The 15,932-nt window shown below is 38.8% G+C and overlaps 1 protein-coding gene across 3 annotated transcripts in view; it reads right to left on the bottom strand.

Moving 5' to 3' along the window:
• The window catches only part of slc6a15 (solute carrier family 6 member 15), a 43,969-nt gene extending 34,401 nt beyond the window's left edge, over nt 1–9,568 (bottom strand). For 2 of the 3 annotated variants that reach the window (XM_043709692.2, XM_087997147.1), the window contains exon 1: nt 9,425–9,568. The gene's annotated coding sequence lies outside the window, so the exon portion shown is untranslated. The remainder of the gene's footprint in view (nt 1–9,424) is intronic. The other variant, XM_043709691.2, reaches the window with a different exon arrangement.
• Between the last annotated feature and the right edge of the window lie 6,364 nt (nt 9,569–15,932).

Below are 15,932 nucleotides of genomic sequence, written 5' to 3'. Positions count from 1 at the left end.
TAGCATTGCATTTGTGTAACACCCTTCATTAGCATAACATTTCAGATACAAGATGAGGAGGATACTACACAGTAGCATTAGATATTAAGGAAATAGACAAAAATGGTCCATAAATTTTAACAAACATTTGTGAACAAGAGGGAGTGCGGGGAATGGAGGAGGAACTGTAATTTGGATGGATTTCTCAAGGACAGAGGTTTAGTGACTAAAACATCCATATCAAATGAAAGTGGATCAAAGGAGTCAGAGGATTGAAAAATGAACATAGAGTTACATACTCCGAATATATTGTTCATCTTGAACGGTTTAAGTTCACGAGAGATTTCAAGATGGTTTTCTTGAAAATAACATTCTGGAGGTTAGTGAGCCATTTGAGATTGATAGAGATGGACATATCCTTCAGTAAGAGGACATAAACCATATAAATTTGATTCACCAAAGTTTGGTGAATTGTCAGTCAGCCAGAGGATATTTGAGAACTTGATGTTTGATGCAGTGAAGGCAGGTTAAATTCAAAAAAGTACGGAGCCATGTAAAAAACCAATAAGTGCATGTTGTGCTAAATAGTTCCTGCTCCATGTATGCATAGTGAATGTGGCTGCAACTTATGAACTAATTAGACTAAAGCAGTTTAGTTCAAGCTATTCTCTAAGATGCAACATCTCACTGGCTTTGGGTGCACAAAATGATGGGATAAATGTACAGCCATATAGTTCCCACTATTAGGAATAGAACTCTGATATGAAAAGAATTATAAAGTCTTAGTAAACTAACCTTCAAAAGCTGTGAGATGAAAAACCCCAGAGCAAGTTCTCATTTCTATTCAACCAAGGTATGTTTTACAATTAGTAAGAAAATAAGGAAATAAAAGAGCTGCATTTTCCAATATTGGACAAGTCTGAGGCAATTCAATCAAAGGTCCAACAGAGAAACATCATGCAAAATAATGGAGGTTGTTCTTGCCAAGAAACTGCAGTCCTTTATTCTAAATTGAACTATCTATGGACTAAACAATCCCTGCAGCTTCTAAGAGACGTAATCCTCTAGGTAATGAAAATGGTCTAAAATAAAAAGAATTTTCTGACATTGCAAACATTTCTGCTATGGAAGCAAAAGGAATAATTTTGCTGATGGAAAAGTTATACCCATTATTGTCAGTTATATAGTGTTTTGCTTTGAGTTCCTGATAAAAATATAAATCTGTTTTGCTTCTGTGCTTCAGATGTAAAAAAAAACTCATACAATTTATCCAATCAGCCAGCTTCTTAGCATTGATGGAAAATCTTCTTTATCAGAAGTTCCACCGAGCTGGATAATAAAATGTCTCACTGTATGTGGTCAAGACAGGTGCATTCCATTGATTACTCCCTCCTTGCTTGTGAAGCTACTGTATTATGCCAAACTCAGTGCTCGTGTAACCATGTAATGAAAATTTTAAGAAGTTGAGACTCAGTCCAAATTATGTTACAGTTGTAAGTTCTCCTCGCTTGAATTAATGTCAGATTTCTTACCTTAATTTCTGTGTGAACTAAGGTCAGACAACCAACATTAAATGTGCATATTGAAGAATGATGATGATTAAGAATGCAACAGAGTTTTCTACTGTAAAATGTATGCTTAAATAAATGAAAACAAATTGTTTGTGGAATAAATGTCCTTATATGTCCATAATTCAATTGATATTGTAAAAGGGAATATGACACTTACTTGAGAATAAGGAGAAATTTTGGGGAATTGGGATTTAATAGATAAAGGCCACCAATGACAAATACCATGGTCAATCTGACTCAAAATACTGAAATCCTAGTCCTTCCCTTTTCTTTCTAAATTTCATTTTGGTGAAAGAACATTAGTGCTGTATTGAAAGTATTAGTTTTGAAGCAATGGCATCCAGTCTGAACAATGACATAGTTTAGTAACAGCATACGCAGAAAGGAGTTATGTGAGCAGAGTATAATCCTAAACAAATATTTGCAACTAGTACTTATTTTTATCTTTTTTTGTACCAACTTTACCAGAAATAGAAAAAAAGTTATTCCTGCAGCATATGCTTGAGGTTTTTCACTTTCTGCAGTCATAAGTTTTTAAAAGTATAAAACTCTTCATTTGAGAATCTTAAAATTAGGTCTGACATGGGCTTACACTAAAGTAGTTTTGAAAAGATTAAAAGGAAAAACAAACTATTTCCACTGGTTGGGAGCTCACAAGCCAGTGGGTTTGTATTTCACACTATCACCAAAGTTTGGATTTCTAATGCAACATTATTACAACATAATATTATTTGAAAGTTAACATATATAATTGGTGAAAAAACATAAAAGTTTATAGGGAAAGAGAGCAGATTGGGCTGAAATGCAAAACACTTTCAGGTCTAATGGGTAAAATGTTTCCTGCAGCACCCCCAAGTAAATGAGGATCTAAACCTCCTCCAGATCTTTGAAGGCAGTTGCAATGTAATGTATGGCATTCCAAGATGAACCACACCTTATTGTTACTGGTGGATAGGGTTTTGGCTATTTTTATATTAAAATTAAGAAAACTCTCTGTTGAATGTGCTTTAGGCTTGGAAATAAAAGTAGGAATTTGTCTTTACCTGTCAGTGTTATGCATATGCATCAGTTTTTCATGCAAAATAGCAAACAAAAATATATTTCTTCTATTGTGTTATCTTTTCCCTTATTGTGCTGAAAAATCAGTGTTGCAATTTATCACAGCTTGCTATCAATTTCTTAAAAATTGTGTCAGAAAAATGAAGTGATGTCCTACTACCTCCAAGACTCCATGGCCAATGTGCAAGTTGGTTCTTCACCTTCCATATTGTAAATTATGACAGATTACATTAAAAATGCCAAATAAACTTTATCGTCCTGATTGCTGTGGAGGATCAGTGAGCTCAGTTAATTGGATGGCTGGTTTACAATTCAGAGTAATACCAACAGCACAAGTTAAATTCCTGTATTAGTTGAAGTCACCATCAAGGTCCCACATTTTTAACCCCACGCTCCACTTGAGGTACAGTGATCCTCAGGTCAAACTCACCACCAGTTATGGCTCTCTAATGAGCAAATTGGCCTATGTAACTTTATCTTTTATTGTCCTGGTTATGGTTCTAAATATATGATGCCCATTTCTGATAATGTTGCCCTATGATCTCATGGCCTTAAACCCGGAACAAAGGAATAATCCATAGAACAATGGCTCCATGTCAATGAACAAGAGATATTCTTTGAATGAACAAACTGAAGGTTTTGTTCTCTTCTATACATGCAATCCCTGAGTCTTTCAGATTTTCACAATTTGATACAATTCTGATATGGGTTGCATGGTGGCTCAGTGGTTAGCACTGCTGCCTCACAGCACCACGGGCACCACGGTCCTGGGTTCAATCCCAACCTCAGGGCGACTCTGTGGAGTTTGCACATTCTCTCCATGTCTGCGTGGATTTCCTCGAGGTGCTCTGGTTTCCTCCAAAAATGTGTTGGCTCAATTGCCCAGTGTCCAGGGATGTGTCGGCTAGGTGGGTTAGCCATGGGATATGTGGGTTTACAGGGATTTAGTTACAGAGTGGGTCTAGATAGGATACTCTTTGGAATGTCGGTGTGGATTCAATGGGCTGAATGGCCTGTTTCCACACTCTAGGGTTTCTATGATGGAAAGAGGTGAATCAATTCAGAAGAACCAGCATGGATTTGTTAAGGGGAATATCAAGTCTAACTTTCTGGTATTTGTCTGAAGAGACAACAGAAAGGGCTGTTGAGGGAAAGGTTGATGATGTAGTGTACATCAGCTTCCAAAAAGTTTTGACACAATGCCAGACTACAGACTTGTGAGGAAAGTTATAGATCTTTGAATAAAAGGGACAGTACTAACATGGATTTAAAAAAAAACTGGGATAAGAAACAGAGGGTATGGCTAATGAGTATTTTTTGGGCTAGAAGAAAGTTTTGACTGAGTTCCCAAAGGATCAATATTGCTTTTACTGATATATCTATAGATAAGTGATCTAGAACTTGATGAGTAGAGGGTGGTTTTGAAATTTGCAGATGACACAAAATTTAGGAGAATTATAAATGGTCAGTAGGACAATGGTGAATTTCAAAGTGATATTGAGACATTAGTGGAGTCGGCAGATAGGTGGCAGATGAAGTCCAATGTGTTGAGGAGTGAGGTAAAGCACTTTGGGACATTACCTCAGACAGAGACAGTATAAAGGATTATATTCTAAATGGTGTGCAGGAGCAGAGAGATCCAGGCATGACTGACATAAATCACAGATATAATTTAGAGGGCAGATGATGACTCAGTGGTTAGCAATCCTGCCTCACAGTGCCAGGTTCAATCCCAGCTATGGGTGACTGTCTGTATGGAGTTTGCACATTTTCCCTATGTCTTTGAGGAGTTCCACCAGGTGCTCTGGTTTCTTCTCACAGTCCATGATGTGCAGGTTAGGTGGATTGGCCGTGGTCAATGCACGGATAGGGTGGGGATGCCAGAGTCTGGGTGGGATGCTGTTCAAAGAGTTGGTGCACAGTTAATGGGCCAAATGGCCTCTTTCCACACATAGAAGATAGGAGCAGCAGAAGGCCATTTGGCCTTTCAAGCCTACTCCACCATTCATCAGGATCATGGCTGATCGTCCAACTCAATAGCCTAATCCTGCTTTCTCCCCATTACCTTCAGTCCCATTCACCCAAGTGCTATATCTATTTGCTTCTTGAATACGTTCAATATTTTGACATCAACTAATGAATTCCACAGGCTTACAACTCTTAGGTAAAGAAATGTCTCATCTCCATCCAAAATGGTCTACCTGGAATCTTCAGGCTATGATCCCTGGATCTGGACACACCCAGCATTGGGAACATCCTCCTTGCATCTACCCTGTCTAGTCCTGTTAGAATTTTATAAGTGTCCATGAGATCCCTGCAGGGATTTGATGATTAAAGGTGCAGGATGAGTAGACAGAGCTAAGGATCAAGCAGACAATATCCTAGACTTCTTAAATAGTGAGAAAATGTACAAGAGCAGGGAGGTTATGATGACATTAGATAAAACACTGGTTAGATCTCAGCTGGAGTACTGTGAACAGGTCTGGGTTCCAAGCTACAGAAAGGATGTGAATACATTGGACAGAGTGCATGAGGGATGTACAATGAGATACCTCAGTTATGAGGGAGGAAATGAGAACTGCAGATGCTGGAGATCAGAGTCAAAAAATGTGGTGCTGGAAAAACACAGCCAGTCAGGCAGCATCCGAGCAGCAGGAGAGTTGGTGTTTCAAGCATAAGAGCTTATGCTTGAAATGTCAACTCTCCTGCTGCTCGAATGCTCCCTGACCAGTTGTGCTTTTCCAGCGCCACACCTTTTGACTACATCAGTTATGAGGAAAGATTGAAGAAGCTGGAATTGTTTTCCTTGGAACCCAGATACAAGAGGAGATTTGATGGAAGTTTGGAAGTACAGTGTCAAGTGAGGCATTGGATGCTTGCTTCTATTTAAACAAAGTGCAAGGTTACAGGGAAAAGGCAGCACGTTAGCAACAGAAATTCTCAGATAGCTAAAGCAATATGACTGGATCGAATGATTTCTTCTGTGATTTTGTGGCTCAAACCCACTTCCAATCACTTTGGAACACCTGCGAAGAAATGACACAGTTTAAAGGAAATTTTGAAACAGACAGACCTGAGGGAATAAGCCCCTGAAGTTCTGATGATGTTTGGTGAAGTAAAAAAAAAGCACACAAGATCCTTGGCTTTATAGAAGAAACTGCAGAATATTAGAACACAAGAAATTATGGTAAACCATTATTAAACTGCTGAGGCCTGAGCTAGAATACTGTGCCCAATTTCAGACAACACATCTTTGGAAAGATGTGAAGGTTTGGTGAAGTAACAAAAGAGAGTCCAGACTGGGATGAGAGAGTTCAGTTATGGGAAGAAGGTCCATATTTATCCTAAAACAGAAATGGTTAAGGAGATATTGATAAAGGTATATAAAATGTCAGGCTTTTAAAAATTCATTCAGGGGCATTGTTGAATCAACCAAAACGTCCATTTCTAAATGTTCCATAGAATGTGGTAGTGAGATGCCTTCTTGAATTGCTGCAGTCAATGTGGCATAGGTACATGCAGAATCTAGTTAGGGAGGGAGTTTAAGGACATTGACCCAGTGACAGTGAAACAATGATGACAGTTCCAAGTCAGCATGGTGTGTGCCTTGGAAGTAACCTGAAGGTGGTGATATTTCCATACATTTGCTGCTCTTATCCTTCTGGGTAATAGAGATTTTGGGATTGGAAGGTGCCGCTGAAAGAACTTTGGTGAACTGTTGCTGGAGGGATGTAACCAAAGGACTCAGATTTAAGAAAACAAGTAAAATAAATCCCGGGGATGGTTGAGATTTTTTTTAATACAGGGTTCTTTTAATCTGGAATAGCTAAAATGATGATGGAAGCAGATTGAATCATACATTTGACCTGGGAATTGGAGTTGAGATTAGCCATGATCTTTTTAAATGACACAGCAAGGCTGAGGGGATGAATGGCTTACTCTTGCTTCTAGTTCCTATTTGAAATGTATGTATTTTGACTTCCTGCTATTACCAAGTGAATAGATGAACAGATTAGCAACTGTCCAAATTGCTCACTGCAATTATCCTGTGCTTGGGTCTTTTGGAGTGTGGAATCTTTACCACAAAGGGCTGTTAAAGCTGGGTCATCTTACATATTTTAAACTAACATAGATAGATTTTTCACCAGTGCGGCAATCAAGGATAACAGGGAAAAGGCAGTGGAGTTCAGGATTATCAGATCAGCCATGATCTCATTGAATGGCGGAGTGGACTCAATGGGCTGAATGGCCTACTTCTACTCCTTTGTCTGATGGTTATATATACACTGAAAAGGAGAAACTTACAAGACTATGAAGAAACACCAAGTGGATCATAAGAAACAGACAGCTCTTCAAAGATTATTCTTCACTGAGACACAATGGGTTAACTGACCTCCCTTTGAGCCCAATGTGGAAGATGATCACCACTTTTGCACAGGAGGAATCAGCAGCTATTCAGTTCAGCAGAAAACATGCTTCCTCACTACTTTGTCTAACAACATTATTTATGATGAACGAGTATATAGTTTAAAACACAGAACCCCAGCCCACCAGTCATCATAATAAATAAAAATGTATGAATCAAAATTCCATTAGGATATCAGCATTACTTAGTTATAGTTTCTGAAACATTCCCCAACATGGAAATTTCCAGCAATATTAGACCTAAGCAACTGATTTTATTTGTAAATAGAGTTATGTCTAAAAAGATGTGTCAAGACTTGATGAATAAAGGGGTGTTAGGTATCATCAGGATGTACACGTTCCACTGAGGATTAATCAGCCTGTAGCACAGTCACTTAACCATAATTATCACCAGGAATCAAATTCCTAAAATACAGAGTTTCACTTGTAAATCTGTATTAGAAGGAAGACGTCGAGTCAATTAACGTTTGGCAAGCTTCTTAATGTTTGGGATTTCGTTTATGGAAAAAGGGAATACACGCAGCTAACGCCTTTAACAAATTCGATAGCCTTTGCAAACGCAATCTCAAATCTGAATATGAATGATTCTGAATGTTAATCTGGATCACAGAATCTTGTGGCGCGGGCGGCGGTCATTCGGCCCATCGTGTGTCTGCTCCATGTTAGCCACAGAGACGCGGTAGGTTATGTGTGTTAACCAACCGTAATTTTGAAACAATTGATAGCTACCGTTGGATTGTCAAATCTTCTTTCCAATTTAATTTGCGATTCTCACACAATGCTACATTGAGATCTCGTCTGAAAACCTGCTAAAAATGCCAAACCAGCCGCAGCCAGCGCCAAAGTGTTCAACAATCTGACATGTCAACGGGGATGATGCAAAAGCGGGATTGGCCATTCGAGATGGCGGTTTGTGGCTTTAAAGCAGAATGCTGTAACTTTATATTTCCAGCTGGCGTCTTATTTAACCAAAATAAAAGAGAGTCAGTATTCAAAATATCCAGAAAGCTGATGCCGTTATTTCAGATTAATTTCATTTTTGCCTCAGCGACCTCTCTAGAGAGGAATCAAACAGATTGCTCTCCAATGCCTATCAAGCTGTCCCCATGAAATCAATAGCGACTCAAAGTAGATATCCCACCTCCGCATTACACCAGCTGCCTGGCAAATCATTTCATGGATATTAGGCTGGTGTGTAGAATTAAAATGAAATACAAAGAACACACACAGGCAGGTGTCAGACTGAGATACTCACTAATTCCTGTTGCATCACTCTGACACAACCAGGGGTCATTTTATTCAATAAGCCGGTTACAAGATTGACTGCTCCCCACAGTCACGGGATGCTGAAAGATGAGAGTGCGGCTGGATGAGGATCATCGCGTCCTTCAGCAGCCTCCCCCACCTCTGACAGCAAGTTTTATCTCCCCATCACAACCTCTTCTACATCTACACACACTACAACAGCCCCATCATTCTCAACAAGGGCTGGGTTCCATCCTCTCAACCTCGCGTCTGCCCACAGAAATACGGTCAGTACTGGAGAGTTATTTCATTGACAACAATATTCCCTCTTATCCATCAAATATGAAGCGAGAGGAAGCCAACGTGAAACCATTATCCATTAAATTCGACAGGTGTGGGTCGAATAAACTGACAGGAGGGGCGTGTGGGGAGGAGGGTCGCAGGACACACTTTAAGCGACCTTGGAATGAAACTTGTCAATACAGACTGCAGCAGATTAAATGCAGCGCACACTGCAGCACCACGCAGCGTTATCGTTCATTGCATATAAAGAAATAAACTCCTGTGCAGTCTGATGGGTTTGTGTTTACACTGACATGCGAGCGCTTCCATGTGTGTCGATGTATTTGTGTGTGTTTGCATTAGTGCCTGTTTGTATCTGAATGTCTGTGTATATATTATTGTATGTGCGGCACATACAGACGCAGTGGGCCGAGCAGACACACCCGCTAGATGAAATTTGCATACAAGCCCAAACATACGCAAATCCCATCCTCTCTCAGACAGCCGCCATCCAACCAACTCCGCCAAGTTACCAACCAAATAAAATCAAAGAACTGATTTCGCCGGTCTCTGTTCCGCCCCCGTCTACAACACCGTTTGCTTTTTGCAATACAATAAGTGCAGGGACTGCAGCACCATAAATGAAATGCTCCCGAGCTGAGCGAACGTCTCCGCGTATTATTTTCTTCACAATTCTCAAACGCACGGACCTATTCCAATAGATTTACCCTACCTTCACTGGAACATATCCAAATTACAAAATCGTTCTAAATTAGAATTACGTTACAAATTACAATCGCTTTTTTAAAACAAAGGTAAATACAATTTGTGGCTATGACTTGTAACGCTGCGCATCATCTTACCTTCTCGCAACGCAAGTGAAATGAGTGAAGGCTCTCTCTGTATTGGCTTGCTGAGGGACTGAAGAAGTGGCTTTCACATGATGAGAGACTTGAATGTTTCTAACAGAGAGCCACACCTTCAATGAACACACACCCTCCAGTGACGAACGTCAATAACACAAGCTGTTCACTTAAAGGGATTTTCTCGGTCGACTTCCAATAAGGTTCCACCTCCTCCCGATTTCCAATTTCGTGATAAAAGAGATTTTGTTTTATTTTATGCAGTTTACACCTCCCCCAGATTAGTATTGTTCAGATCGAAGATTTACCCAAGGGCCAAAATCCTGGACAGGATTAAGATTGCATTGTGGCAATGTACAGTGTGCCTCATTATACTTTGGGTGATATCTCAGGCTCTATTCATCCTCCAAAAACAGTTCAGCCGGGCATAATGTCGCACCTTTCCCTTCAATCTCAGTAAAGCTCTTTAATTTAACCTACTAATTATCTATATAGTACTTGGCCAAACAGTTTGAAGACTTCAAACTCAAAGGGGCGTTGACACAAAAATTGAGAAAAAGGATTGTGCATTTTCCAATAACCAATGCAATGTCTTTGATTGCTATCGCGAAAGTGAGAAACGGCATGAAAATGATTGGGCAGCATCCTGGTCACACTAATGTTATTGATCCGGCTTCCCTTTTGCAGACCTGTTCCTGGTGCTCTATCTTCGCCCGTACTCCAGTTATTAAAACTCACAGATGTTCAGTTTCCTACTGCAGTCAGATTTGCAATTAAAGTCCCGGAGCACTGCGGCAGCGATAGAGATTGTAACACTTTGCTCAAAGTCTCATTCTGACGAAGCCGAGGCGATTTTTGCCCGATTGGGCGATATGTTGTGCAGTTTTCAAGGATACATCCCTAATATTGTCTTTCCCAGGGCATCTTGATTTATAGAATATGATAGGTCTCTAGCACCCTAATCCTGAACTATGCATCAGAAGATTACCAGTACGTTACTGTCAGACAAGAGAGCCGGCGCCAAGTTTTGGGGATGTGATGGCCTAGTATGGCCAAACTATTAATCCAGAGACCCAGGTAATGTTTTAGGAACCAGGGTTCAAACTATGCTATGGCCGATGTTGGAATTTAAATTCAACAAAAAAGACTAGAATTAGGAATCTAATGATAGCCATTGTCACTTGTTAGAAAAACCTACTTGATTCATCACCACCTTTTAGGGAAGGAAACTTTACCTGGCCCGACTTACATGTGTCTCCAAACCCACAGCAATGTGATTGACTCTTAAGTGTCCTCTGAAATGACATAACAAGCCATTCCATTGTATCAGCTGCTCGAAAAAAGTGAAAATGAACCACCTGGCACATGGACAGCAGCATTTTAGGAAGGGAACTCAAGGGCAACTAGGTATGAGCAATAGTACTAGCCCAACCAGTGATGCCAATATCCCATGAGTGAATATATAACAAAAGTCTTTGCATGGAGCTATTTACAAAAAAAATTCAACTCTGATATGTAACCTGATAAAGTCACCTTAGTTCCATAGGGATGCCATCTCAAAAGAGAGAGACAATCAGTGGTAGTTTCATGACACCTCAGGCATGGTGAGAGTTTAGGGAAGGGTTGAGAAATGGGAACCTTTGTGGTAATTTCAGCTGGTATGGGTATGGAACCCACACTGTTGGCATCACTCTGCATTGGCATGCAGGACTCTACTACTAAACAGGTACTGTAATTTAGATTGCTACACACCTTGATAGAGGTCATTCCAAAACTTAAAAGATGCTTGATGCTTTAGTGGTATCATTCTCTTCATGATAAAATACTTATTATTTGCTTATTTCCAACAAGAAGTTACACATCCTCTGTTTTCTCTTATTCATACTCTCCCTTTTATCACACCTGAAACCTTTAGCTTTTGCATCTCATCACATTTCAAGTCCCGATATTCTCCAACTCAAATATGTGTCTCTGAGGTGTTTCACAATGGAGAGGATATTGTATCTAGCAATCTCTGAGAGGAAAGAACAACATCATTTTGTTTTATGATGGCATAACCATTTTTCTTACTTTTCAACTGCTATGTGGCTTTCTAAAAATAGAAGCAGCAGCTGACAAAAATATCGAATAATCCATATGAATATTTCAAAAGGCTCTTTCAAACTTAGTGAAGGGACGTTTCCATCCTCACTTACTAGCTGAGAGTAGAAGCCATTTTATTACCATTACTTTATGTTTGTTTGGTGCCATATGCCAGATGTTTGTATATTGTGTGCTGCCTTCTGCAGGACGAATGAATAGTGTCAATTGGCTGCTGCAGTCTGCAGGTCCTACGCTCACAATCAGAATTAATGATGGAAATAATAGGAAGAGTGGAGCTGGGTTTTGCTCACATGGATAACAGCATGTGAGATACAAAATGTTGTCAAGTGACCTTACGTCTGTGGCAAGGAGTCAGGTGTCATGTGGGATACTTTTAAAAAGTAATCCTTGACTGTTGTGATTGTATTAAAAATCACAGAACACCAGGTTATAGTCCAACAGGTTTATTTGGAAGTGCAATCTTTCAGAACACTGCTCCTTCATCAGGTACCTAGTGGGGCAGGATCATAGGACACAGAATTTACAGTAAAAGATCAAAGTGTCATACAATTGATGCGATGTATTGAACAAACCTAGATTACTGTTAAATCTTTAATCACTGAGAATGGGTTACAGGTTTTGATTCATTAATATGTAAATCCCAGAACTTCTTTCAAGTAACATTCCCAAAATAACTTTAGATTTTTGAAAAAAGGTGACAGCTCAGACAATGCATTAAAGTTTTTATGAAATCTTAAGTTATCTCAGGGATGTGACTTGAAAGAAGTTCTGGAATTTACATATTAATGAATCGAAACCTGCAACCCATTCTAAGTGATTAAAGACTTCACAGTAATCAAGGTTTGTTCAATACATCGCATTAGTTGTATGATACTTTGATCTTTTACTGTAAATCCTGTGTCCTATGATCCTGCCCCACTAGCTACCTGATGAAGGAGCAGCGCTCCAAAAGCTTGTACTTCCTAATAGACCTGTTGGAGTATAACCTGGTGTTGTGTGATTTTTAACTTTATCCATCCCAGCCCAACACCAGCACCTCCACATTGTGGCTGTGATTATAGATTATTATTTTGCTTTGTCCATGTTGATCTATGAAGTTATTAAACTTCTTCCACCAGTATAAGACAGTCCTCTTAGTTTATGGACTGATCACTCACAGCCACTTCCATTTCTTTCTGATGTCTTTAGCAGTTACGCATGATGCCTATTTCCTGGAAACCCAACAAGGAGCTTACCAGTTTCATTCTCCAGCTTCTTGGCTCAAGTTACTTAGTCCCTTTTCTAAGAACTGCTTAGCCATTTAACTCCATGATTTTCTTTAAGTATAGAGGTCTTGCCCTTAGTAGCTGAACATACAAGTTCTGACAGTTTCTCCAATTTATTTGACATTACTTCCACTTGATCGCACTTACACCCATGAAATGGGCCCCCAGGAATTTCCAGTCAAGCATTTCCAAACCTTTGTTGTAGCCAACATTTATCCTTCAACTGTTATCACACTAAAACAAATTAACAAGTAATTTATTATATTTTATCTGCACCTTGCTGTGAACAAATTGGTTGATGCATTTATTTATATCACAACAGTGACTACAATTCAAACCTAGTTCATTGTTATGAAGTGCTTTAAGCTGTCATGAAATACAATATATTAATACAATTTCCTTCTTTCCCTATTGACTTGTCGATTACATTTTCTGAGTATATCTTTTTTATTCCAAAACTATGACTACACACTTTTTTTAATTAACCCTTTTATTAAGGCTTCCTGTCTAATTAAACCAGATTTCTGTTTCTACTAGATTCATGCTCAAGAGATTTATTTTGAAGTTTGCCATACTGTCCATCTCTTATGAGTAATCCGAGGCTACTATTTTTCATACTTTTTCTTTGTACTGCAAGTTTGATTTCTCATGCTTCAAGACATCTAATATAGTCTGTGCAGACCTTGCTGTTTTTCACTAACAGTGATCTACTGATCAAATTTCCACAATTGTTTTTTGAAGTTATATACTTGCAGTTCTACTTTTTTCAGAAATGAAAACATATATTTTATTCTGCAACTTCTTAGAGATTCAATGGCTCTCATCCTTCAGCTTCTCACCAAAATGGTTCTCTAACCAACTTCATCTCTGGCATTCCTGTTAATATAGGCATTCTACACTGTTGATTGCAAAAAACACAGATGAATGAAATCAATCTATGAAATTAACAATGACAAGAAACCCAAAGGATATCATGGATAATTAGTAAGAAACTGTGTGATGAATGAAATCAGGAAATTTCAAATGTGGTATTGAACTACAAATAAATGCTTGACTAGTGACAAAAATACCTGTGTAATTTTAGTTAAATCAACAGTATCAGAAGTCAACTGATGCATTAGTGTTGTGATCAGTGTAGTAAGTTGCAATGTAGATGTTTTACATACATACCAAAACATTTCTAAACTCACAGACAACCAACTACTTTACTTAACAAACTAGATTGCCCAGAGTATTACCAGTATAAATTATTACACACTGGTAATGCTCCCCCCAAACTGATTCTTTAATTACCTGTCTATAAAATATGTAACATATAGCTATAATATTTATTTAATGTACATGTTTCAAAACTCTGTAGTTAACATGTAGATTGAGATGAGCAATTTGTTATTTCAACTGCACTGTTAAAACAATACAGCAAATGGCAGCATTGGCAAGTTCCTTATTATGTGTATGTTAAATACAGCAAATTAGCAAATCACCAGTATTAGCAAAGTCATGAATCATGTATTCACCTATCCTCACCAAAAAAGTAAGAACAAAATTCAATATCCTCAGGCAAAACTTGTGTATCTGCCATTTCTAACCTATTTTTAATCTATTTTTAAATGAGCTCTGCACTCTCAAATTTAGTTATTTGTGGGGATTCTCAGGTACAGAACTTTTCTGGGTCAAGAAGAATGATTATCTTTTTTATGGGAGGTACTTTATATAATTTTTTTTTATTTGAATGCAGTATTCTTAGATCTCAGGCAAAGTTAATTTTAATTGGAAAATACAAATATACAATTAACAGAAATGTTAAGTTGACATTGACAATATAAAGTAGCAGATGTATAATCTCCCCAAATCTTCCTTGAACAAAGTGACAATTATTCCCAATTTTTTTCTTGTATAATTCCAGATCTGGTGGTAGACATGCCATTCTCTTAGGTGGAGAAATAGTTATTATCTCCTGAGTACCCAGTTTGTATTCCATTGAATTGATTTGAATTGAATTGAATTTATTGTCACATGTACCGAGACACAGTCTCAAGGGAATAATAGTGTTGAAGGCTGAACTGTAGTCAATGACTAGCTGTTCTTGGTATCAAAATGTTCTAGGGAGGAGTGAAGGGCAAGTGATATGGCATCTGACGTGGATCTGTTGGTCCGATAGGTAAATTGGAGTGACTCAAGAGTAGTGGGGAGGCTGGAGTTGATTAATGCCAAGACCAGCCTTTCAACAAACTTCATGACCACTGAAGTTAGGGTCACTGGACGGTAGTCATTGAGACATGCTGCATGACATCCCTTCTTAGGCACAGGGATGCTGTTGGCCCTCTTGCAGCAGGCAGGGACATGTTCTGCTGCAGGGAGAGATTGAAGATACCCGAGAAGACCTCTGCCAGTTGATCTGCGCATGCTCTGATCGCTTTCCTTGGATTTACATAAAGGAAAACTGATCTAACCTCTGATGCAGTGACTGTTGGGATAGATTCATTAGGACTTGTCAGAATAGGTGTTACCTCTCCGCCAAAGTTCTGCTCAAAGCGAGCGTAGAAGATGTTGAGACGATCTGGGAGGGATGTGTCACTGTCTGCTATCTTGCACTTCTCTTTTTAGAGCCTGTGATGTCATTCAGTCCTTGCCATAGTTGCCGGGTCTGTCTGGGTCTCTTGTTTGGATCGGTATTGGTCCTTGGCTGTCTTAATGGCTCTGCGAAGGTTATACTTAGATCCCTTATATTTGAGTGGGTCTCCTGATCTGAAGGCTTCACGCCTGGTTTTTAGCAGGTTCTGTACTTGCCATTTAGCTTTGGCTAGTAATTCAAAGTTATCAGTAGGCACGTTAGCAGTATCATTTAGATGGCACAATATTAGCTAGAATATCAAGCTAATACAGCAGTGACTGCCTTTGCACAATAGCCATAACCTGTTTTATTCACAAAACAAAATCAAAGAATAAATTAAAAGTAAAATTCAAGTTTCGGCATGTTACCAGTATATGATAAATAATTTGTATTTGATAAGTTCATCAAATCTCGGTAGAAAAAGTTGTCATAGCAATTAATTAAACTTCAAGGGGAACACAATTCAAACATATTAAACTCCTCAATTTGAGAGCTGTAAATTAGCATGTTTTAAGTTATAATCTCA

This window comes from Chiloscyllium plagiosum, unplaced genomic scaffold (genome assembly GCF_037043375.1).
Source record: "Chiloscyllium plagiosum isolate Xiang-an unplaced genomic scaffold, Cpla_swu_hap1 HiC_scaffold_19, whole genome shotgun sequence".
Lineage (NCBI taxonomy): Eukaryota > Metazoa > Chordata > Chondrichthyes > Orectolobiformes > Hemiscylliidae > Chiloscyllium > Chiloscyllium plagiosum.
Note: the sequence above shows the minus strand (reverse complement) of the source record. Positions and strands in the feature narration are given on the sequence as shown.